General features: G+C 34.0%; 2 protein-coding genes and 1 pseudogene across 2 annotated transcripts in view; 2 read left to right on the forward strand and 1 right to left on the reverse strand.

Moving 5' to 3' along the window:
• The window catches only part of TMEM167A (transmembrane protein 167A), an 857,923-nt gene that overhangs the window by 602,238 nt on the left and 231,951 nt on the right, over window positions 1–23,734 (forward strand). The window lies entirely within an intron of this gene.
• The window catches only part of XRCC4 (X-ray repair cross complementing 4), a 290,728-nt gene that overhangs the window by 61,476 nt on the left and 205,518 nt on the right, over window positions 1–23,734 (reverse strand). The gene's annotated exons all lie outside the window — the stretch shown is intronic.
• On the forward strand, window positions 16,963–17,691 carry LOC126957015 (coenzyme Q-binding protein COQ10 homolog B, mitochondrial-like; annotated as a pseudogene).

The raw sequence follows: 23,734 nt of genomic DNA on the forward strand, positions 1-23,734 counted from the left end.
AATCTTAGAAAACTCAAGAGAAAATGTTCCTAAGCATTGTGTTTTGAAGAAATTCAGTTTGTAAATGCACATGCAGCAAATTCTAAGCAAACTTCTCTAATTTCTCTACAATTCTCATTTACATAAAATTTGGCTAACATATAAAAGCATGTGTAATTTAAATTTGAATAGGTGAAGTTAAAATTAATCTTCAAAATACTTCTGTGTAGCACAAGTACTCTATATGAAAGAGGTTCCTCAATAACTTAGTCTTGTTTTAATTTTTTTATCATTAAATTTTTATCTGTTACATAATATTTAATGACACTAACACTTTTAGTATGATTCCAAATTGGAAAAGATGTTTTATTTTTTGAAATGTTATCACATTCAGTTTACTTATATTTTGTTAAGAAATTATGCATTTATATGCATATATAAGATTGCCCTGTAATTTTCCTTTCTGTTAATAATATTATCTGCCTTTATTATCCAAGATGTTCATTCTTTTATTTGTTCAAGGTTTTTGTACAATTTGAATGATCTGTTCTTTGCAAGTCTGTTGGCAACTGTCTATAAGATTGCACCGAATTGTTTTTATTTAATGGGAATATTTTAAACTGCTTCTTCACATTTTTTTTCTAGTAATTTGTCTATTCTGATTAGACTCAAATATATTGGTATATAATGGTCATAGTAATCTCTATTTATTATTTTAATCTCTGTTACTTTTTTCCTTAGTAGTATTACTTACTTTTCCCATATTTCAAATTTGTTTCCTTTCAAAATCTCACCAAAATAATGTTTTTAATCTTTCCAGAGGGCTGTTTTTAATTTATTGCTCTTCTTTTTGTTTTTTACTTTAATTAATTTCTGTTTTTACTTTTACAACCTCCTTCCATCTAATAAAATATAATTCATGTACCACAAAAAATAAAATAAATAAAATTTTTATCATTGACTTAAAGTCCATAAATGGTATTAAGGATGATTTAAATTTAGGGGAAATAACATCTGGTTAGTGTAAATGATACTAATAAGAATAGCTATGGCAAAGAATGCCATGGTGGCATATCCTTGTCAAAGAAATTCTTATTTCTTATAGAACCAATGTATTGTTCATTTGTATGTCCTATGCAAGATTGTCATAATTAAGGTGAAAGCAAATGAGGTTTCTTCAAAGCGAAAAGGTGTCTTGAAATAAATTAAAACGTCAGAATAAGATGAATAAAACAGGCCAAAGGGAAAATGTAACTTCAAGAGATTTTACACATTGTCTCTGTTGGTCATTTTGGAAGTCGTCCAAACATTACATCAAATAAAGTCAAACTCAAGAGAGATTTGTCACTTACATACTTTATACTTTGGCATAAAGCAGTGGTGCTAAATATCTCTGGTTGTGCTATTTGGAAAGGAGAGAAGAGGATGAAAAGAAGATCAAGGTCATGCTTATTTGCTACTTCCCTCTTATCTCCCTCTGGAAAGCATCAAACTCTATCTTCAGTCTGATAACACAGTATCCCTTTCATCTCTCATCTGGATTACAACAGCCTCCTAACTGGTCCTCTAAAGTTCTACTCGTGGCCACTTTTAATCAATCTACCTCAGAGTAGAAAAAGTGATCTTCTCACAATGTAAATCAAATAACACAGTTCACTCTTTGAAACCCTGCAAAAGCTTCCCAAAGCATACAGAATAAATTCCAAACTCTCATTTTGGCATCCAGGCTCTGCATGATCTGGATCCTGCTTACCTCTTCACACTAGATACGCTTGTGCATGTGCATGTTTGTGCATGTGTGTGTGCGTGCATGTGTGTGTGTGTGACTTCCTGTGTATACTTCTATCTAAACACGGCCAGTTTCTTCCAATCTTGGAGCCTCTGCATGTCCTTCTTTCTTCATGGAATACTTCACCTCTAAAAAGATGAGTACTTTCTGTTTACATTAAGCTTAAATATTATTTGCCTGGAGTCCTTCCTGACCATCTTACCTAGGGCAGATTCATTCTGTGATTCTCTATCTCAAAACCCTGTTTGTTTCCCTCAAAGCATACATCATGGAATACAATTATTTATTGTATCTGTCAGCTTATTTATAAAGTTTCTCCCCTAACATGAGAGCTCTATGATGACAAAGTGGGTGCCTTTTCTCATGGCATCTTATTATATACAACATTTTATGACAGATATGTAAGGTAGATTATTCTATATGCACATCATTTTTATTTTTTCCCCACTTAGAAACACTTAGGAGGACAGTGTTTCAGAAAACATGTTCCATACTGGTAAGTGATGTTCAATTAAAAAGTGGTTCTGTGGTCAAATAATTCTTGCAAGTGCTACTCACTGTATGTCCCTCCTGAGAGTTCACGATGCACATTAGTATATGAAAAGATTTCAGAAGAAATCCTCTTACTTTTACTCAGTCCATTGATTCCTATATTTGAAGAGTCTGCAAACTCCTCACTCTTTTCCTTATTTAGCATTTACTAACCTTCTAAGGTATAAAGCTTAACATAAAAAACTTTGAGAAATGATGCTCAGAACCCCAGGGAAGCACTATTTGTCTACTAACTTCGCTATTAACCTATTTAAATGGATTCAAGGATTTTTATCATATCACCATAGAGTGCTTCCAAGAAATCTCTTGTTCCATAAAATCACACTATAAAAAGTGAGTGCTAGAAAAAAAGCATTATCAGAAAAGCTAACTAAATTTACATAAACTAGTAATACATCACCAGTAAATTATGAATACCTAAAATTCAGGCCTTATCCTTGATATTGTATTTTATATGTTTCATTTTTGATACATGATCTTTTAACCATAACTATGTTAGTTTCATTATTATTTGCCTATGAACTAATAAGGCAACCAGAAGTCTTCTCAATTAATTCATAAAAAGCTATTGAGATAAAATTTGCTGCTAATGGCAATCTGCACCCATAATTCTCATAAGACACACTAATTCTTTTTAGTAAAATATTACATAGTTATCCACTGCTCCTAAAACATTTTTGTTTAGCCAGTTCACCGGAAGTTTAACTGATAGTCATGAGTAATTGGAGTACATGACTTTTTAGAGCACAATACAGCTAAAGTAATCGGTAAAGCTATTTTTATTATTCTATCTTTGAAATATTTCGTAACTTTACATTTTTTGTTCAAAATACCAACATTTTAAATTTGTAGAAATCCAACAACTGAATCTATTATCCTTATCATCTTTTAATTATATTTCTTTGGCACAAAATACTATTTGGCAAAAAATGACCTGCAAGTTCCTCTTGTGTACTTGGAAACTTTTGTACAAATACATGCCACTGGTTAGAATGCAAGTGTATCTGGTTGCTACCAACAGGCAGTATTAAAAATTAGTCATGGTCATTTTCTTTTTGTCATAATTTTATTCTTTAGTACTCAGAGTATTTAAAGCACTGTTTATACCTATTTATGATTAAAAGAGAGAAAAAATAAAACACCAAAAGTCAGACATCCCTGAACACTTTGGGAAAGAGATTTCAAAAGAAACCAGAAGAATTAGTTAGCTATTAATATCACTGGTATCTACAATTTTAAAAATAAAACCAACTTTTAAAAGAATACTGATGTATCAGTAATTTTTATAGTTTTAATTTAAAAGTATCTTTTGTAATCTACTCTGTTCAAAACCAGAATTTCTTCTGTACTTGTATATTCTTTTTCTTAGAGGATCTGATGTAAAAACACATTCATTCACTCTTTTATCAATTCAAAAAATATCTCTTGCATACCTATCACTCAATGTACAAGTATGCTAAGTGCCATGAAATACAGAAAATGCAGGGGTGCTACATCTGTCTGAAATTTACAAACTGATAATGAAGGGAAGACACATACATAAATACAGGGCAAAATGGGTTCGATATTAGAGGATGTACTTAGCAGCCTACAAGTTCAAAGAGGAAAGAGAGATTGTTCTCATGATTTCCAAGAAAGTCTGATTAGAAGAGGTAACTTTTGATGGGTTAAATTATAAAAGATGTGAAGGAATAATAATTTTCAAACAGAGAGCAATTTAAACCAAAAAAAAAAAAAAAAAGAAAAAGAAAAAGAAAAGAGAAAAAAGAAATGTGAAGAAATGTGAAGGGATGAATGGATGAGATGAGAGATATATGTGAGTAATTTCTGTAAGTCCAATTTGAGAAAAGCACTGATAAGTTAAGCATAGTGTAGTATTATACTAGGAGTTAGAATATCATTTCCTTTGGAAGGGAAGAAAGACATATGGTGATACATAAGAGAAATATGACTGGCAGTAAATAAGAAAGAGTAAAGAATGTCTACTATAGGGTTCACAGCTAGGGACACAGTCTCTGGTGTGGTGGCCTGGGAATAAAACCTTGGGAAGGCAGGCTTAGTCAGCTGACAAATCCTGAGTTCCACATCCTTATTTACATGTAAAATTATAATTGTTAAATAAATTTACACTGAGTAGATAAAAGGCCTATAATAAATCTCATTGTTATTTCTATTGTTTATGACAACTGTGACTAATTATACCTAGATTACCATATGTACAGATTTAAAAGAGCATTTTATCCTCTCATCACATCTACAATAAGATTAAGACTTAATTTCTTCTTTTCATATAAACTAAGAGAAATCCAAAATACAGTTTTGTCATCTAATTTAGAAAATAAACAAAAACATACATTTGATTAAATTATGAATTTATTAAAAAATCATGTAGTTAATATGCTATTGCTCAAACAACTAGCTAAAAAAGAAAAAGAAAAAGGGTTTCTTGTGTATTCAGTCTACTGGGATATTAACTAGCCCGTAACAGTGAGAATAAGGCAAGATTACTGCTTTGTTTAACTTGCAGAACTATTCATTAATTTTATTTACAAAAGTTAAATAATTTCATTAATTTGGAGAATATAGTACTACCCAAAATGTTTTATTTACAAAATAGAATATTGCTATTTAATTATCATAAAACAAACAATGGGTAAGTCAAATGTATATTTAAAGATTTGTTTTAAATTAGATTTTGAGCTTAAGTTTGTGGGTAAGGAATAACATGAAACACTCTGAATTCTTCAGCAGAAAAATATTTAGTCAATCCCAATTATACTGATGGATACTTAGCGGAAGCTATAATAATTATAATCAGAAACTGCTCTGGGCCAGTGTTTTCCAAAATTCCATGAGACACTCCAGTAAAAGGGGTTCTCCATTCAAACACATTTGGAAAATATTGGTTCAATAATGCCAACATGACAATGTGCACCGGGAATCTTAGGCAAGGGCTATAGCCTGCGAAGTTTCCCAAAAGCATATGACTAGGAAACCTGTTATTTGCCAAGCAATTTTCACCATATCAAGGAACAAACTCTATGAGATGCTGCTCTGTAAGAAATAATAAAATTTACATTTTTTTTTTCTCTACAAAGTTTGCTGGTTTTGCTTCACCTTTCTTGATATCTCATTTACAGGATGTCCTCAAGTCCTACACTTTCTACTGCACCATAAAATACACACACACACACACCCCCAGAAATACACATACAATATATATAGTATTTACATAAACATAAACATATATATAACTCATCTATCTGTCTGTCTGTCTGTCTATCCATCTGTCCATCCGTCCGTCTGTCTGTCTGTCTCTCCGTCCATCCGTCCATCCTTCTGAACTATATCTGAGGTCAACATTTACCCTGCCTGAGCAGTGCCTCAGAATCCAGTTGTCTTCTCTTACCATCACGTCCAAATCAAAAGTTGTAACATATAGTGGCTCCAAATGAGCTGTTACAGAGGAAACACCTAATAAATTAAGATGACTTGGTTGATAAAGTCGGTAAGTAGTCAGGTACATATGAATTTGAAAAAAACAGGCCCAGCTGTCTTAATCTAAAGAAGTAGAGCACACATAGCATTGCGGCACAAAGGCAGATGAAGTGTGAGGGAATATATTCTATTCTGCTGCCCCGATAGCCATTCTATGTAAGCATCTATTTACCTGGTTTACATGTAAGTCCAGTAATAGATTTTGATCTAAGAAAAGCATTGCTATTATACTTAAGGTATTATTTTATTTTCACTGTTCTTTCTTTTCCTTTCCAACTCAAAATAAAGAAAAATATACAAAGGAAATGGGCAAATTTTACAGAAAAATGACCAGTTTTTTAAAGATAATCTCAGTGTGGACTGTGACATAGAATTATACAATTTATGAGCTGAAAGTGCTCTTACTAATTACCTAGTACAGTATTCCCATTTACGGTTGAAATTTTAAAAGGGGGGATGGGGTGGTAAAGGAGCTCAAAGTCACACAAACTGGTGGCAAATCAAGGCTTAGAACCTGTCTTTAAACTTTTGTCCTTTAAGTGTTCCAGTTCACTGGGGTGCCTCCCGTGATTTTTGTTTGTTTCTTTTGTCTTGCTTTTGAGAACTGTCATACATTTCAGAAAAAAAAAGATACACAAATATTTACATACATAGATGTTTAGAGAGATTACAAGATACCAGTAACATTCACTTTATTTTCTACCAGAATGTATTCACATTCATCTGTTGATTTTAAAGTTTTGAAAATACATGAATAATCTATGTAAGCTGAATAAAAATACAAAACCCAACAAAACAACAAAGTAATGATTTTTGTGGGTATACTACATTTCCCCTTCAATAAAGGCACATTCTAGTGCCTAAGGAAGAGTAAGTCTTTACATGCCAATATTCATAAGGGGTGGTAATTTTGTAGCACAGCACTTTGCAGAACTCTGAATAGTGGGCACTGACAAAAGGATAAAAATTCAATTTATTTAATTAGGGAAAAAATTGTGGAGAACTTGAACTTCTTTGTACTAATTTAGAAAATCCCTAAACTCTAGAAATTGCTACATGAACTCTTAAACAAGAAGTCAGAATGAAAATTTTCCCTTTAAGTGAGTAACAGATAAAGTGAAACAGATTCTTTTTTTTTTTTGAGACGGAGTCTCGCTCTGTCACCCAGGCTGGAGTGCAGTGGCCAGATCTCAGCTCACTGCAAGCTCCGCCTCCCGGGTTCCCGCCATTCTCCTGCCTCAGCCTCCCGAGTAGCTGGGACCACAGGCGCCGCCACCTCGCCCGGCTAATTTTTTGTGTTTTTAGTAGAGACGGGGTTTCGCCGTGTTAGCCAGGATGGTCTCAATCTCCTGACCTAGTGATCCGCCCGTCTCGGCCTCCCAAAGTTATTCTTTTAAATTATTTTTCAGACAAGCAATGCCAGGTTGGGTCTTAATAATATGTTTTACAAAGCACCAACTACTAAAGATTGATTTTTAGCAGATAATCTTTACAAAGCACATAGTGCAGAATATGATCAGAATACTTAAGATATATAATAGTAATAATGTTCTATTTATAAAATGAATAAAATATAGATATTTAAGTTTCTATTTTCTTAAACAGAATTAATAAAAGGGTATCCACTTTATATATAAATCTATACTATATATATATAAGTCAAAATAAGAATATTGTGGCTTTCCATTTATGGATTAAATAAATTCATTACATGAAGGAGATATCCAATACGTAAAGATAATCTTTTCTTCTACCCTAGCAAGAAAAAGTTGAACAAACTGAAAATCAATTACTTTTTTTATACGAATTAGACAACTGAGGTTGCAGGGCAAACCACCATCCAAAAATCTGGAGAAAGACAAACCCAGAGAGTCACAAGTGAGATGTGGTTACCTGGGGTAGAGGCTACTGGAGCCAAAAACTGACAGGAACACTCAACTGGGAATTTTAATGAACTGCTGGAGGCTTAATGTAGTAGACTAGCATGAGAGTGAGAAACTCCTGGAGGCCACAGTCTCAGGGAGTCTCCATTGTTTCCTACAGTTTATGTCCAGGAACCACACCAGATTTTCATGGTAAAGATCCAAGAAAGAGCTTCTCCTGATTCTGGCAGGGGGAGAGTCATCATTGTGAAATATGCCCTCGTCCTTCTCCATAACAAAGGCCTACTCTCTAGGAAAGAAGTTAACCCTATACCACGTGGGTTATGGATATTGCTCATGTTTCAACCTCCTCCACCATTCTTGTTTCACCTAAGAGGGGAAAAAAAAAGGTACACTACCAGAGAAATACTTGTAGAAGTCACAGTCCCCAAGGTACAGGTCAGCTAAAAGACTAAGATTTAATCATAAAAATCGAGAATGCTTTTCTCCCACATCATACCACCACACCAGTATTATAACAGTGGATTGCAGTTGAAAGAGCTGAATGATGCAGACTGCCTCTGAGGAGAATTTAGGAAAGCCAAAAGTTAACAGTGGAGACTAAAGCAAGGACAGCAGGAGGGAATCTGAAGCCTCTGACACCTACAGCTACAACAAACATTAAATATAGCACAATTCTTACCTAAATGCACGTCTTCACACTAAAAGTCTATTCTCTTCAGTTCCTATCACCTGATACATGTCCGGCTTTCAACAGAAAATTACAAGGCATTCCAGAAAGCAAGGAGTAAAATGTAGTTTTAAGAGTAGAAGCAAGCATCAAAACCATACTCAAATATGACACAGATGTTCAAATCATCAGACAGGGTGAAGTAATTATGATTAATATATTAAGGATGCTAATGGAAAAAGTAGATTATATGCAAGAACAGATGGGTAATGTAAGTAGAGACAGGGAAACTCCAGGAAAGAATCAAAATGAAATGCTAGAAATCAAAAGCACTGTAGCAGAAATGTAGAATACCTTTTATGGGCTCATCAGTAGACTAAATACAGTCAATGAAATAATCAGTAAGCTTAAAAACAGGTCAACGAAAAAATGATATAAACTGAAACAGAGATAAAAGAATGAAAAAATAGAACAGAATATCCAAGAACTGTGAGACAATTTCAAAAAGTATATATAATTATATATATAATATATATAGTATATATAATTATAAAAAGTATATATAATTATAGATAATATAAATATATAATTATATATATAATTAGAATACCAGAAGAAAAAGAAAACAGAGTAGAAAAAATATTTGAAGTAATAATTATCAAGAATTTTCTAAAAATAATGCCAGTCACATAATTCAGATATTCAGGAAGCCTCGAGAACACCATACCTGAAGCCCAACCAACATATCCCTAGGCATAGCATATTAAAAACTACAGAAAACCCAAGTCAAATAGAAAATGCTGAAAGAAGCCAGAGGGTAAAAAAATATCTCACATACCCAGATACAAGGTATGATTTACAGTGGTCATCAGAAGCCTGTAAACAAAAAGAGAGTGGAGGGAAATATTTAAAGTGTTGAAAGAAAGAAAGCTACCAGTCTAGAATTCTATATTCAATGAAATTATCTTTCAATAGTGAAGGAGAAATAAAGACTGTTTCAGGCAAAAAAGACATAATAGACAAGAAGACATAATAATCCTAAGCCTGTATGCAACTAACAAGCATGTCAAAATACACGAGGCAAAACTGATAGAACTGAAAGGTGAATAAGACAAATGCATTATTAGAGTTGGAGGCTTCAACATCCTGCTTTCTGTAACTGATAGATCAAGTAGGCAGAAAATCAGAAAGGATATAGTTGTCCTGAATAGCATTATCAATAAACTTGATTAATTGGCATTTATAGAATCTTCCATCCAACACCTGCATGATACATATTCTTCTCAAGTTCACATAGAACATTCAGAGACAGACCACATTCTGTGCCATAAAAAACACTTTAGCACATTAAGAAGAATAGAAATAATAAAAAGTATGTTCTTAAACCACAATGAAAATGAAACTAGAAATCAATAATAGAAAGATAGCAGAAAAATCCCAAAATATTGGGAGATTAATATACTTCTGAACATATGGCTCAAGAAGACAAGAAAAATTTAAAAATATTTTGAAGTAAATGAAAATTAAAATGCAAGTAAGCAAACTGTGTGAGATGCCACAAAAGCAGTGCTTAGAGAGGAAATTTATAGCCTTAAATGCATATATTTGAAAAGAAGGTCTAAGGTCTACAATAACCTACACTTTCATCTTAGTAAACTAGCGAAAGAAGAGCAGTTTAAGCCTGCAGCAAGCAGAAGAAAAGAAATAATAAATATTAGGGCAGAAATCAATAAAATCGAAAACAATTGAGAAAATCAACAAACCAAAAAACTTGTTTTTTTGAAAAAAGATGAATATATGACATGCATTTATTCATTCATTTAAAACATATTCAAATAAGAAAATTACACATTTTAGGGAGGAACTTAACACTATACAGATGGTCAAAACATTGAAAGCAATTCCAGTCTTTTGAATATTATATGAATGGAAATGTATCATGAGGAGTTTATGATTAGATTTCTATATACCTCTCTCCATCTCCATTCTGAATCCTTTATAATGTAAATATAAAACTATTGTAAATTATAAAATGGTAACTTTTCTGGCTGGCATAGTCAAATATCAACATTAATAAAATTAACTTGCTTAATTTTTTTCCTTCACATTAACACGTGTGAAATAAGGCACAGAAAGCTGTGCTATTCTCTCTTTTACACTAGGATATTGGGTTTTAGACTGTTTGTAAGCCAAGATGGCTAAGCTGCAGCCAATGGTTTTGTACAAAAGATGTTTCTTTTCTTTTCTCATATTGTCCCTGAAACGTTATGAATGGGCAGAATGACAAGCCTACTAATGGATCTTTTCAAAATTTATGCCCTTCTTTTTCAATTTCCTATCTAAGAATATGTTGATGTGAAAAGGCAGGGTAAGAGGGCAGGAGAATGGGCTGGAGAAGAGTCATTCAAAAACTCTGTGTCCTTACACTGAGGCAGTATGCCTAACAAATCCTAGATACGCAACATACACGAATCTTAATGCTTCACAGGCCAGACTAGAAAACTGACGGTCAATGAATTTATTATTGGTGGCAGTCTACTACTACTGATTACATTATTTGTCCAAATGGTCATCAGATACTGTCAACTCTACCTCTTTCACATTGTTTAGATTTGTTCCATAATTTTCATCTAGTCCTCAACAACTTTAGTCTAGGTGCACATCGTCAGTTATCCGCATTATTGCAATAACCCTCCACTGTCCACCTCTCTCAACATTCCTTCTCAATCTTCTCATGTACTCTGTGTTCCTAGCTTGTGATAGTTAGTTTTATGTGTCAACTGGCTAGGTAAGAGTACCTAGTTATTCAATAAAACATTATTCTAGGTGTTCCTATGAACTATTCTGCTGATGTAGTTAATATATTCAATCAGTTGACTTTCAGTAAGGGATATTACCCTAAAAAATACGGTGGGCTTCATCCAATCAGTTGAAAGGCCTTAAGGGCAAAAACTGAGGTTTCCAAGAGAAGAAATTCTGCTTCAAGACTGCAGCATTAACTCCTATTTGACTTTCCAGCCAGCCTGCTTGCAATACATATTTCAGACTTGCCAGTCCCCATAATCAGATGGGGCTAAATAAGTGTTAGCTGCTCTTATTACTGCCATCACTGTTATGGCTATCATGAATGCAGAGGATTTCCTGGATTATAAAGTGTACATTTTGGAAAATCATATCAGAGAGCCAAGGGCAAAAACTACTTGTTGGATGCTTTGGGCCTAGAATAAAGGTGACAAGCTGTCAGACAGAAAAGTGAATGTGTGAGCCAGAAAAGTCAGAGAAGAGCTTCTTTTAGACACTTCAGACATGAAGTTGATTAATTGAGAAAGGAAAGTAAAATTTACGCAGACAGACCAATTCAGTCCATTGGTCTCAAGAGACACATTTAGATTTCAGTCAGAGATGTGTTGTGCCAAATTATTCCATCTTTAGAACCTCACCCAGCTATGTCTATTATCTTACTAACCAGGAATTAAGGGCTGGATCAGCTAGCTTCTCTAAAGAAACACATGCCAAGCACAGGGGATATCTTAGACTAATCCCACTTCTGATTCAAACGAACTTTGAAAAAAGGAATAACAAGCTCCTGTGAAAAGTCATGGTTTCAGCTTTTGAAAATCAGTTACTACATTCCAGGAGGGTGAAGTGACAGTGGAGGGAATCATGAACCATGCCTCCACCCCGCTGAACAAAGCCCAAAGGAGTTACCAATGGGATCAGAACATATACGACTCAGAATTACACGTGGTTTTCAACTGAATTTATTACTTTTAATTTACCAGTGCTATTGTCAATGAAACAAACAACCCCCCCGACTGATATTAATTTGTTGCACAATATGCCACCATGGCCAGTTAATCTTTGCTGAATATTTCCCAAAACTATGAACATATTAGAATGATTGTGAAAAGATGATCTTTTGATTCCTTTATTTCTGCCAACCAGTAGGTTAAAACAAGACAAAAAAATTACATAGGGATTCCAAAGACAGTGTAATGACCTGTTTTTATTCATGAAACAGCAGCAACTCTTCCATTTACCTCTCTGTCCATTCCCACTCCTTCCTGGTATAGTTCAGTAACTCTCACAGTGTACCTGTACATTCCTTAAAGTTAAATGAAAAATTTTTAACTTCACAAGCCATACAGAAATATATTTAGATTGTATTTCAGATAAGGCTAGAATCCCCTTTGAAACACCCCTCAGTGTCAATTCCAGCCCCACATACCCCAGAGATAACCAATCTTAATAGTTTATATGTAACCTTTCTACAAATTTATTTAGGTAACAATGGAAAATATTTGGTATTTTTTGTTTATATTATTTGCTTTATAACATATGTACAATTCTGCAACTTGCTTTTTATTAAGCTATAAACAATTCTAGCATACACACCTTCATGTATAGAGGTTAAAAGATTAGCAGAAATAATCCTGTGCAAGCGTCGGGTTCTAGGCCTGCCCTATCAAATAACAGCCATGAAATTTTGACTCTGTCACTAATCTCACTATCCTAATTTTTAAATAATCTTCCTCATTTCTGTCTTTCACAGGGTATATGTGAAAACTAAATGAAGTAATCTCCGTGTGTGCTTTGAAAGCTGTACTGTTTAATATATACATAAAATATTATTCTTAAATATTATCTAGAAAATAATCAAGTAGTGCTATTCTAATAGCATATACTATAAGTATTTAACTTAAAACTTTAAGAGGTGTCACAATAATATTTCTATATTGAAATTTTTAGCTAATAGCATAGTTATCCCTAAATGTGAATGCTTCCTTGGAAACATTGACATATTATGTCAACAAAGGATTAATCATGAGAAAATATATTTACATGCAAATTCAAGTTATTAAATTGATTGTTTACAAATCAAATTCCATTTTTACATCCATGAGCTTCTATGCTCAATCCTAGAGTAAATGAACCACAGCCCAAGTGCATGAAAACAATGAGAATGACTAAATCAGAAGAGGTTATAAAACTATGATATTTAAAAATATTTAAAAATTCACCCCAAATCTCTTACATGTGATGTTCAAAAGAATTATTTTGGTAAAAATAACTTTATGAATGATTTCAGTTTTAATTACAATTCTTTTAAGAAAAATGTTTTCTATGAGATACACATCTGATTTACATTTTAAGTAAATTAAAACATTAGGATTCTTAGAGAAAATGGTTAAAAAAATTCTTAGTCACTGAGTTAAGGCACAATATCGTGTGGTTGGTTATAGATCTGATATGTTATTGGGCATATTGATTTCACTTTTTACCAGAATAATTACATGTCAAATGAAAAAAGTGCTCTACAAAGTCCCTCTTTTCTAAGTTTTTTCATGAATAGGATCATCAATAACAAACTATATCAACTTCACCTTAAAAATCTCTATGTATTTTATGTATTTGATTACCTTTCATCATGAATTATTCACTTTTTTTTTTTGCTCTGGGTTGGTAGAAGGCTTTTGGGAAGTGACTTATGTTTATGAATCTTCTCAATTTCCTTTATTTGAAACACATTACCTCATACTATTTCTTCAGACTCTCCAAGCTTGACTGGATACCCAGTTTTCACTTCTCAACATTAAAATGAGAAGGAACCATGGGAAAGTCCTGACATACATACATACATAGAAAATATTACACAAAGCCATTACTTTGGGGGTTAGATCAATGTGATCATAGTAAGATAACTCGGAGATGAGTTAAGACCCTGAAATACAAGACAGAGTGCTTCACAAGTACATTCATGTCTGAGAAGGAAGGTGGGGCACATGGAACATGTACTTAATGTCTTCCTTGTAGATGCCAAGAGAGAATGAAAACAGTAAGAATATTTGGAGTCAGTTTAGTTCAATTCCAAATTATAAATTTGACTAAACATACACATTTAATGAATTAGTGGAATAAAGTCAATTATAAAACTCCGATTGTGTAAATCAGAACAATTAGTTATATGACAGCTTTTGGACCTGTTTTAATGTCCTAGTTTGTGACAAATTTTTTTAAACAGAGAAATTTGGATCACTGGCACCTCAAAAATACTGATTTTCACTCATAGGAAAAAGTAGTAACACAATGTTAATGCTCCAACTAGGTAGGTAGATATAAATGGAAGAAATGAGAATTATGAATATCCATTTTCTAAATTAGGTGGATAGCAGAAAAAGCAATGGAATCAGAAGACCACAAGGTCCAAGCTCTAGCTTCAACAAAGTGAAACATTTTGGACATAGTTTCTTCAAATGTAAAATGAGGGTGTTGAACTGTATCTCCAACATTCTTTATAACCTATGATACTTAGGGGGAAAATTTCATAACTACAGCAGCTTTACAAACCTATTATTTGAGTGCCAAAAATGGTAAGCTGGAAAATTTTCAGTGGCTTGTGGCCTATTTGTTGTCAATCCCTTTTTTTTTTTTTGCAACATCTTTTTTTTTTTTTGCAACATCTTTTTTTTTTTTTTTTGGTCTGGTTATAGAAGTACCATGTTCGCTGTAGACAATATGGAAAACACAGACAAATCCAAGCAAAAACCAAAAAAAAAAAAAAAAAAAAAAAAAAAAGTCACTACCCAAAGGTTACCTGAGCTGCTAACATACATGTTTCCAAATATATATTGTTGTATAAGTTACTAGAATTTATAGAGTCCAAGGGTTTTCAAATTTGTATTTTTATGATCAGATTTTTTTTTCTAAACAAAGTCTCACATGGAACCTTAATGTATAAACACATAAAACTGAAACTACTCTGATTGAAGTAGTGATGAAGAGCCTGGGGCTTTTCTTACATGGTTGTCAACACACACCTATGGAATCCTATACTTTAAGAAGTACTGTCTTAAAACTAATGACTTAACATATTTTCTAATGCTGGACATTTAAATTGCTTCTTCTTTTTTGCTATTATAAATATCATTCAGTTATTTGTGTACATTCATGGTTATTTTCCTTGGACCAATTCTTGCAGGTGAAACTTCTAGGCCAAATGGTTTTAAGGCACTCATTGTCATGCCAAGCAACTTTGACATTGTCTCTCCCCAAACCATTTGCCACAGGAGTCATCCATTTTCCATTCTGTTATTTAATGGTAACTAACCCCAATTGTAGCATTCGAATCAGAATCTATTTCTGACATATTTCTTCATCTTTTCTTTCTCTTACTTATGATGCCAAATAGGTTAGTATTAAGGCTAAATAAATGTCCTCCTTGAAGCATCAATACTTCCTTCCTGTTAAATGCCATTGGGTGCCTACTGGATGAGCCTTTTGTTGTCCTTGGACAATGATCTGTCAAGCAGTCAGCTTCTATAAGAAGGTGGCTAATCAAAAGCAGATAGTGCCCTTTGGGGGGAATACCTTTGCTACTTGGCACTTTTAGTGAGACAGAAATGAAAAGGGCAGAAGACAATTCCAGGCAAGGGTAATCAGACAACATTGGAGGAACTTGGCACAGTTCAGTGATATAAATGATGAACATAAAAAAGTGGTTAGAGATGGGGCCAGAGGCAAATGCAAATTGCCCACAAGTTACATAAGGGGGCAAAACTTTGTGGGTGGAAACTGTAGTAAATGTAAGAGTGAATGTCCATTCTAAAGAGAACAGTCAGTATAGCCAATTGCCACCATGTGAGGGAATATCTTCTAGTTTCCAAAGCCATGAAAGGTTTCAATTTTTAAATTAATGATGGTACAAAATTAAAAAAAAGAAACAAACAAAAAAAACAACCACCAGTGCAAACTCGACCAAACACATATGTGAGCTGCATTTTGCTAACAGCCTGTCTCACTTTACAATCTTAGGACTAGGGAGTTAGGGAAAGCGCAGCTCATGAAAGCCTGTGTATACTAAACTCAGGGGTTTGAACTTTATCTTGAGAACCGTAGGGACTCATTAAAAAGACTTGACACTGATTAACATCTTAGAAGGATCACTCTGGCAGCTGTATTGGAGTCAAGTCTGAAAGGGAGCTATGTAAGAAGGGCTTAAATCAAAGCAGTGAAGGAGGCATGGAAAGAAGGAGACAGAGTTGAAAGAGGTTAAAAAGTCATATGGTTTACGAAATTACACAGTTGAAACCTGAACCCAGGTCTCCTACCTTATATTGCTTGATATTCTTATAACTAACTATACCAATATTGCAAGATGTCTTTTGAGTGTAATGCTATTTATTTTGCAAGTCATAAGATACAGGGGATGTTCTTCACAAACATTAGCTTGAAATACCAGGATTTTTTCCTATAGCTATCATGTAGTGTAGGTAAACCTTGCACTAAAAGAAACTCCAGGAAAGAGGACATATAGAGAAATCCTGATGAGATACACAGTGGGCATATACATTGACCATGAATAAAGTCCCTCATACTTCATTTGGCTTTCTATGCCAGTTTGCAACTAAACAACAGATAAGCAGATTGATATAGTTTGAATGATGGTGACCCTCTAAAATTCATGTTGAAGCTTAATCCCCAATGAGGTGATATTAAGAAGTGGGGCCTTTTGGGAGAAGTAATTAAGTCATGACGGCTCTGCCCTTATGAATGGATTCGTGTCTTATAAAAGGGCTGCAGAGGAGTCTATCATGGCAGCTTGGACTGGTCAGACAGCCTTGAGAAGGGTGGCCTTGGGATGCCATCTGAAGTCGGCTACAGTGGTCAGAGTGTGGGCTCCAGTGCAGGGGCCTGGGCAGAATGTCAGATATTTAGCTTCCTGTGGTATACTGATGAGCAGAACTCTTCTACTGCATACCTCAGTTTTGCCTAAGGAGACATGTGCAAGAACTTTCTTCAAAATCGCGGCACCATTAATAAACAAAAGGAAAGAATATTCAGAGAGAACAATTATAAGACATTCAGGAAACATGCAGGGAGTGCATGACGTAGTATCAGGAATAGAGGATTACAAGCATTTCATTCCTTGGTGTAAAATATCAGATGTAGTATCAGAGATCTGCGTATTGCAAAACACAATTAGAAATTGGGTTTCCACCTGTGTTGGGGCAGTACATATCAGTAGTAACCTTGGTGAAATCTCATTTCGGAAAGGCATCCTGTACTGATGGGAAACTTCTCAATCATTTGGAGACTGGTGTTTTAGCCCAGATCTTCCAGGCTACTAAAAAATGTGTACCTCTAATTTTTCAATTTCTTTTGAATTTCAATCTCTTCTACACTCTCAGTTTGCCACATTGCTTTTCGATGAAGTTGTAAAGCAGATGGTAGCTGCCTTTGAAAGAAGAGCATGTAAGCTGTATGATCCAGAAACAAATATACCTCAGGAGTTAATGCTTCATGAAGTTCATCATGCATAAATGGGAAAAAACAACTGGTGTCACTGACTTTTAACTTTAGTTTGTTCATTTTAGCAAGCATTTTTATGTTTTCAGAAGTCAGAAAGCATTTGTTAAACCCAGCTTTGGTTATAAACTTGCACCACTGAAAACTTGCACACAGACTATAGATTCACTTATGCAGACATTATCATGTTCTGCATTTACAATAATGGGATGCCATCACTATTGCTAGAATACTGACATCATTCTTCTGAGCAGAAATTGAAACTGTAAATTTAAATCTTTTAATTATCACCTTACCTGAAAGAGGTTAATTAAGATATTCACACAGTATGTATTAAAGCAACCATATCACACTTAAGTTATTAAATTCAGACTATTTGTAACTTATTGTGATAGGGCCTGCCATATGGCTTAGGGTATTTGAGTAATCATCATATATTTAAAGTAAAAACTTTGACTTAAAAACAGTGTTAATGAAGGTTCTCTGGCACTTTTGATATTTTAAAAATTGTTTTGTGAGTAGTAGATAATTCAGTGCCACAGTGTGGTTAGCCCCCAGATAAACAGTGAATTTTTTTTAAGTTTTATTTTTAGTATTTCTGGTGATTGATTCAGAGCTTTAAGCTACATTTCTAGTAGTTTGCTACTTCTCCTACGTATTCTGGCTGCTCTGTCAATATGCTAATTGTGTGTCAAATTTTGTCTACAACAGCAGGCAACAGATGAAGATAAGTTAATTGGTATGTATCCAGCACTACGCATCCCTATTTTTCAATTTATTGTGTGTATTCACTTTCAATAATGTGTTTCAAACTGATATACATATAAAATATATGTATTATATATAATATATAAAACATATATACTATATAATATATAGCATATATAAAATATATACTAAATATAATATATATACAAATATAAAATATATAATATATAAAATATATATTATATATAATACACATATATCTTTTTTTTTTTTTTAAGAGACGGAGTTTTGCTCGGCTGCCTAGGCAGAGTGGAGTGGCGTGATCTTGGCTCACTGCAACCTCTGCCTCCCAGGTTCAAGCAATTCTCCTGCCTCAGCCTCCCAAGTAGCTGGGATTACAGGCACATGCCACCATGCCCAGCTGATTTCTTTTGTATTTTAGTAGAGACAGGGTTTCACCATGTTGCCCAGGCTGGTCTCAAACTCCTGAGCTCAGGTAATCCACCTGCCTCAGCCTCCTGAAGTGCTAGGATTACAGGCATGAGCCACCACACCTGGCCTCAAACTGATTGTTTTTAAAAAACAACACAAGGACTTAAGTAGTAACTTAATAATGTTAACTTATTTATTTTTTGTACAGTTAAAAAAGGGGCTGGAGAAAATTAGTTTAGGCCCTTTTTTGCGCTGCTGCCTTCCATCATGGGAAGACATAGCATTTGTCCTTTTTAACTTTGTGAGGATGCAGCAAGAAAGCCCTCATGAGACACAATGCCAGAACCTTGATCTTAGACTTTTCAGCCTTCAGAACTATGAGAAGTAAATTTCTATTTATCTATAAATGACCCAGGCTATGGTGTTTTATTATTGCAGTAAAAATGGACTAAGACAGATATCACTACTTAATGATATCTGTCTTATTTTATCACTTTTTGATATATTGATATATTTAGATATATCAATTTTGATATATCTAATATCAAAATAAAAGATATATCACTTTTCATAAATATTGATATATTTAGTAAAGAAAAGTCTTTCTTACTATATTTCTACCTCAAAAATTCTATGACTAAAATTAATTTATGTTTCCAGATCATCTGCATTGTGGTTAATCTCTGCATATTTAGTGGGAGTGAAGACTACTGCTTCAATTTGGTTAATACATTTTTTTAGTTCAATAATTAACTGAGCCAGACAACAAGTCAAATGGAAAGTGAAGTCATTAGGTGGGGTGAAGTGATGTGAAACCTCTGAGTGTTTTCTCTCTTAACCTCTGGATGGGAGCTTGACTCCATTTGTCTGGTAAATTGATGAGCTTATAAAAGAGCATTTGTTGAACAGCTCTGTAAATAATAAAATCTACTCCTACTACCTGCTTGAAAATGATGTATTTTTCTTTATTAAACAAAATATTAAATGCTTTATTAAACAAGATATTGTTTTCTTTATTAAACATGATATTAAATGAAAATGCTGTATTTTTATTAAACAAGATATTAAATTATTTTTGCAAAAACATCAAAAAATGTATAGCTATCCTAAAGTTTCTGTACTAGACAATCACACTGGTACAGACAGAAAAAAAAAAATTCCCAGATTATAACATTTAGAGATGTGTTACATACTTATAAATTTGTAAGAAGGTAGCTAAACAACGATTCTGACTATACTGCTTACAGTGAAGGTGTCAATATTCACTTCATGGTAATGATTTTAAACTTTCAACCAATGTTGTCTTATGGTTTCTTATTTTTAAATGGACACAGGAGTATGATGGTGCTAAAAATATGCTATAGTTCTAACTATCAGTTGGAATAGGTCAGGTTATATACAGTAACTAATACCCCAACATCTCAGTGGATTGAAATGACAAAGCTTTAATTTTTCATTCTGTTGTATGTCCATCGTGGGCGGCCTGAGGGCTCCACTCCGTGCTGTCTCTTTACTCCAGGATCCAGGATGACAGGGCAGCCACCAACTTTGCCAGTTGCTATGGCAGAAGAAAGTTCTCTGGCTCAGAAGTCACACATGTCACTTTTAATCAAAACTTGCTGGCAAGAACTAATATAGTCTTACTCAATGATAGCTGTGAACTGCAATTTCATCATGTGCCCAGAAGGCAGAGAGCTGGAAATATTTGGTGAACAGAACTAATGACTATCACAGTTACCCAAATAATTGCTCTATTATGGTTTCACATATCTTTGTTTTCTCTGCCTGACTAAACTATGAAATCAGAATCTACAACTTGAAAGGCTCCCAACAAATTCTTTTGATTCACTGATTCTACATAGATAGATGAGTTCAATACAAAGTGTGATTTAAGTAAATTAATTATGTCCTCTTAGAACTTTCCTCTAATACTAAATATATAGATGCTCCTTCACTTATGATGAGTTACATCCTAATAAAACCACCACAAATTGAAAATGTTCTAAGTAAAAAATTATAACAAGATTCTATTATAAGCAACAAATTCTAACAAGATTCTGTTATAAGCAATAGAAAACACACAAAGACACTAGGTTGGGTATATTAAATAGGAAATGGTAACTTATAAAGAAAAGGAATTTCTTTATTAAAGTTCTGGATCCTGGGAAGTCTAAGGTTGAGGGGCCACATCTGGAGAGACCATTCTTATGGGTGAAGCCTCTGTAGAATCCTGAGATTGTTCAGGGCATCACATGGCAAGGGGGCAGAGCATGCCAGCTCAGATTTCTCTTCTTCTTCTTATAAAGCCATCAGCCTCATTCCCATGATAACCCATTAATGCATTAATCCATGAATGATGAATCCATTAATAAATGAATGGATTAATCCCTTCATGAAGGTAAAGCCCTCACGACCCAATCACCTCTTAAAGGTCCCACCTCTCAATACTGACACATTTGGGATTAAATGTTATCATGGATTTTGGAAGAAACAAGTATTGAAACCATATCATCTACCAAACATCATGGCTTAGCCTAACCTATCTTAGACATGCTCAGAGCACTTTCAGTACAGTATTCAATAAAATACATGAGTTATTCAACACTTCATTATTAAAATAGGCTCTGTGTTAGATGATTTGGCTCAGCATCTTGAGAAAGTATTGTACCACATATCGCCAGTCCAGGAAAAGACCAAAATTCAAATTCAAGGTAGAGTTTCTACTGAATGTATATTGCTTTTGCACCATCATAAAGTCAAAAAATCCTAAGTCAAGCCATTGTAAATCAGGGACTGTCTGTATTTAAATCCAGTTCTGGGATCATACTAAAATTGAGTTAAGAGACCAGGAAGGAATCACCTGGGTATCAAATCCAGGTATAATCAACAAAATAGTTATTCAAAGACCAACTGTATTCATTTTTCCACAAATGCTACGATGCATTAAAGAATCATGCATGTAAATCTGACACCACAATAATCCCTTTCTTTACTTTCATTGTATTTGCTGTGTAAATCTACACATTAGGAACCATCCACACATTGTTGAAGAAAAATAGCCACTTATGCTGTCTGTGCTCACTTTAAAATCACGTTCATAAATCCAAAATGTCTAGGACTCTCCAATCTTTATCTCCATACCTCACTTATCGCAGGAATTCTAGATTCATATATATCTTGATATCTCTGCTGTGATGTCTGTTAAATTTCTAAAACCTAACCTAGCCAAAACAGAACCATCTATTTTTACGAACTGCAAAGCTGTCTCTTTCTCAGTTCTTCCCATGTCTGAAAGCTGCGCCATTTACCCAGTTTGTCAAGCTAAAACATAGGAATCCTTCTGATTCCTCTCTCTCCCTTATTCTAAACCAAACCTACTAGCAAGTCTTGGGAACTTTACTGCTAAAACATATACATGATCTAAGAATTCTTCACTAGGTCCTCTATTAGCCTACTCTAAGACTGACTTCCACTTGGACTACTGTTAAAACCTCCTAACTGATCCGTCTGTGATCATAAGCTCCCTACTTCCAAATCCATTTGCCACACAGTGATAACTCCCTACTTCCAAATCCATTTTACACATACTTTTAATAGCAATCTTTTAAAAACAAACATCAGTCAATGTCATTGCCCTTAAAATTTACCCTTATACTTTGAATAAAATTTAAAGACCATTGACCCTTGAGGCTTATTTCATTGATACATACATCGCATACCACTCCCTCTCATTTCCACTACATATTTCTACTCCTTCAATACAATGGATTTGCTCGCCCAAGGGCCTTTGCATTACCTTTCTTTCAATCTTTGCAGGAAGTCTGCTTGTCATTTAGGCTCAGCTGAAATGCCAATGTCCTGACCATTCTATATAAAAAAGAACCACCTCATCACTATCTTTTGCATCACTTTAATTATCTGCATATTTCTTTATTATTTTACAGTGTGTCCATGTTTATTTATTCTTTTTCACTTGTATCACACGACTAAAACATCATCTCAGCTGTTTTGCTCACCACCATGTCTTCTTTCTTCTGTGCCTAAGTCACTGTCTGGCTCACATTAGGTACTCAGCAAATATTTGTTGAAAAGATGCTTATGATTTCAAAATACACAAAGTACATGGCATGAGCAGGGAAGGTAAAAAAGTTACATAACACAACACTTGATACTTTGTAATTATTCTGGAATTTCAGACTATAAAAATCATCAGATTATAAATTATCAAACATAACAAAGACAAATGCTTTTGTAGTGTAACTTTTTCCACAAGTAATTAACCTGACTTGGAAGACATTTACATTCAAACCTAGACAGTTCAGTACTGGAAAGAGAAAACAAAATGAACAAGAACAAGAGTTGAGGCATTTACCAATATTGAACATTTATCATGTGCCTGGCATAATATAATTGTCATCTGTTTAATTTTAACGAGGTAGGTATTGTTATTCCCATTTTATAAATTATAATATTGAGGCGTAGACTCATTAAGTAGCTTGCTCACATAGTGGTGAGTCCTGACACAGGAGCAGCAGCATCTACAACTAGAAAAGTAGTGATAACTCAGGAATAAAAGGTGTAATGGCCACATGGAACAACAGAAAAAAAAGAGCCCATATAACCAAGACAATCCTAAGCAAAAAGAACAAGGCTGGAGGCATCACGCTACCTGACTGCTAACTATACTACAAGGCTACAGTAACCAAAACAGCATGGTACTGGCACCAAAAGAGATACATAGACCAATGGAACAGAACAGAGGCCTCAGAAATAACATCACACATCTACAACCATGTGATCTGTGACAAATTTAACAAAAACAAGCAAGGGGGAAAGCATGCCCTATTTAATAAATGGAGCTGGGAAAACTGGATAGCCATATGCAGAAAACTGAAACTGGACCCCTTCCTTACACCT

The sequence above is a fragment of the Macaca thibetana genome, chromosome 6, assembly GCF_024542745.1.
Source record: "Macaca thibetana thibetana isolate TM-01 chromosome 6, ASM2454274v1, whole genome shotgun sequence".
Classification (NCBI taxonomy): Eukaryota; Metazoa; Chordata; class Mammalia; order Primates; family Cercopithecidae; genus Macaca; species Macaca thibetana.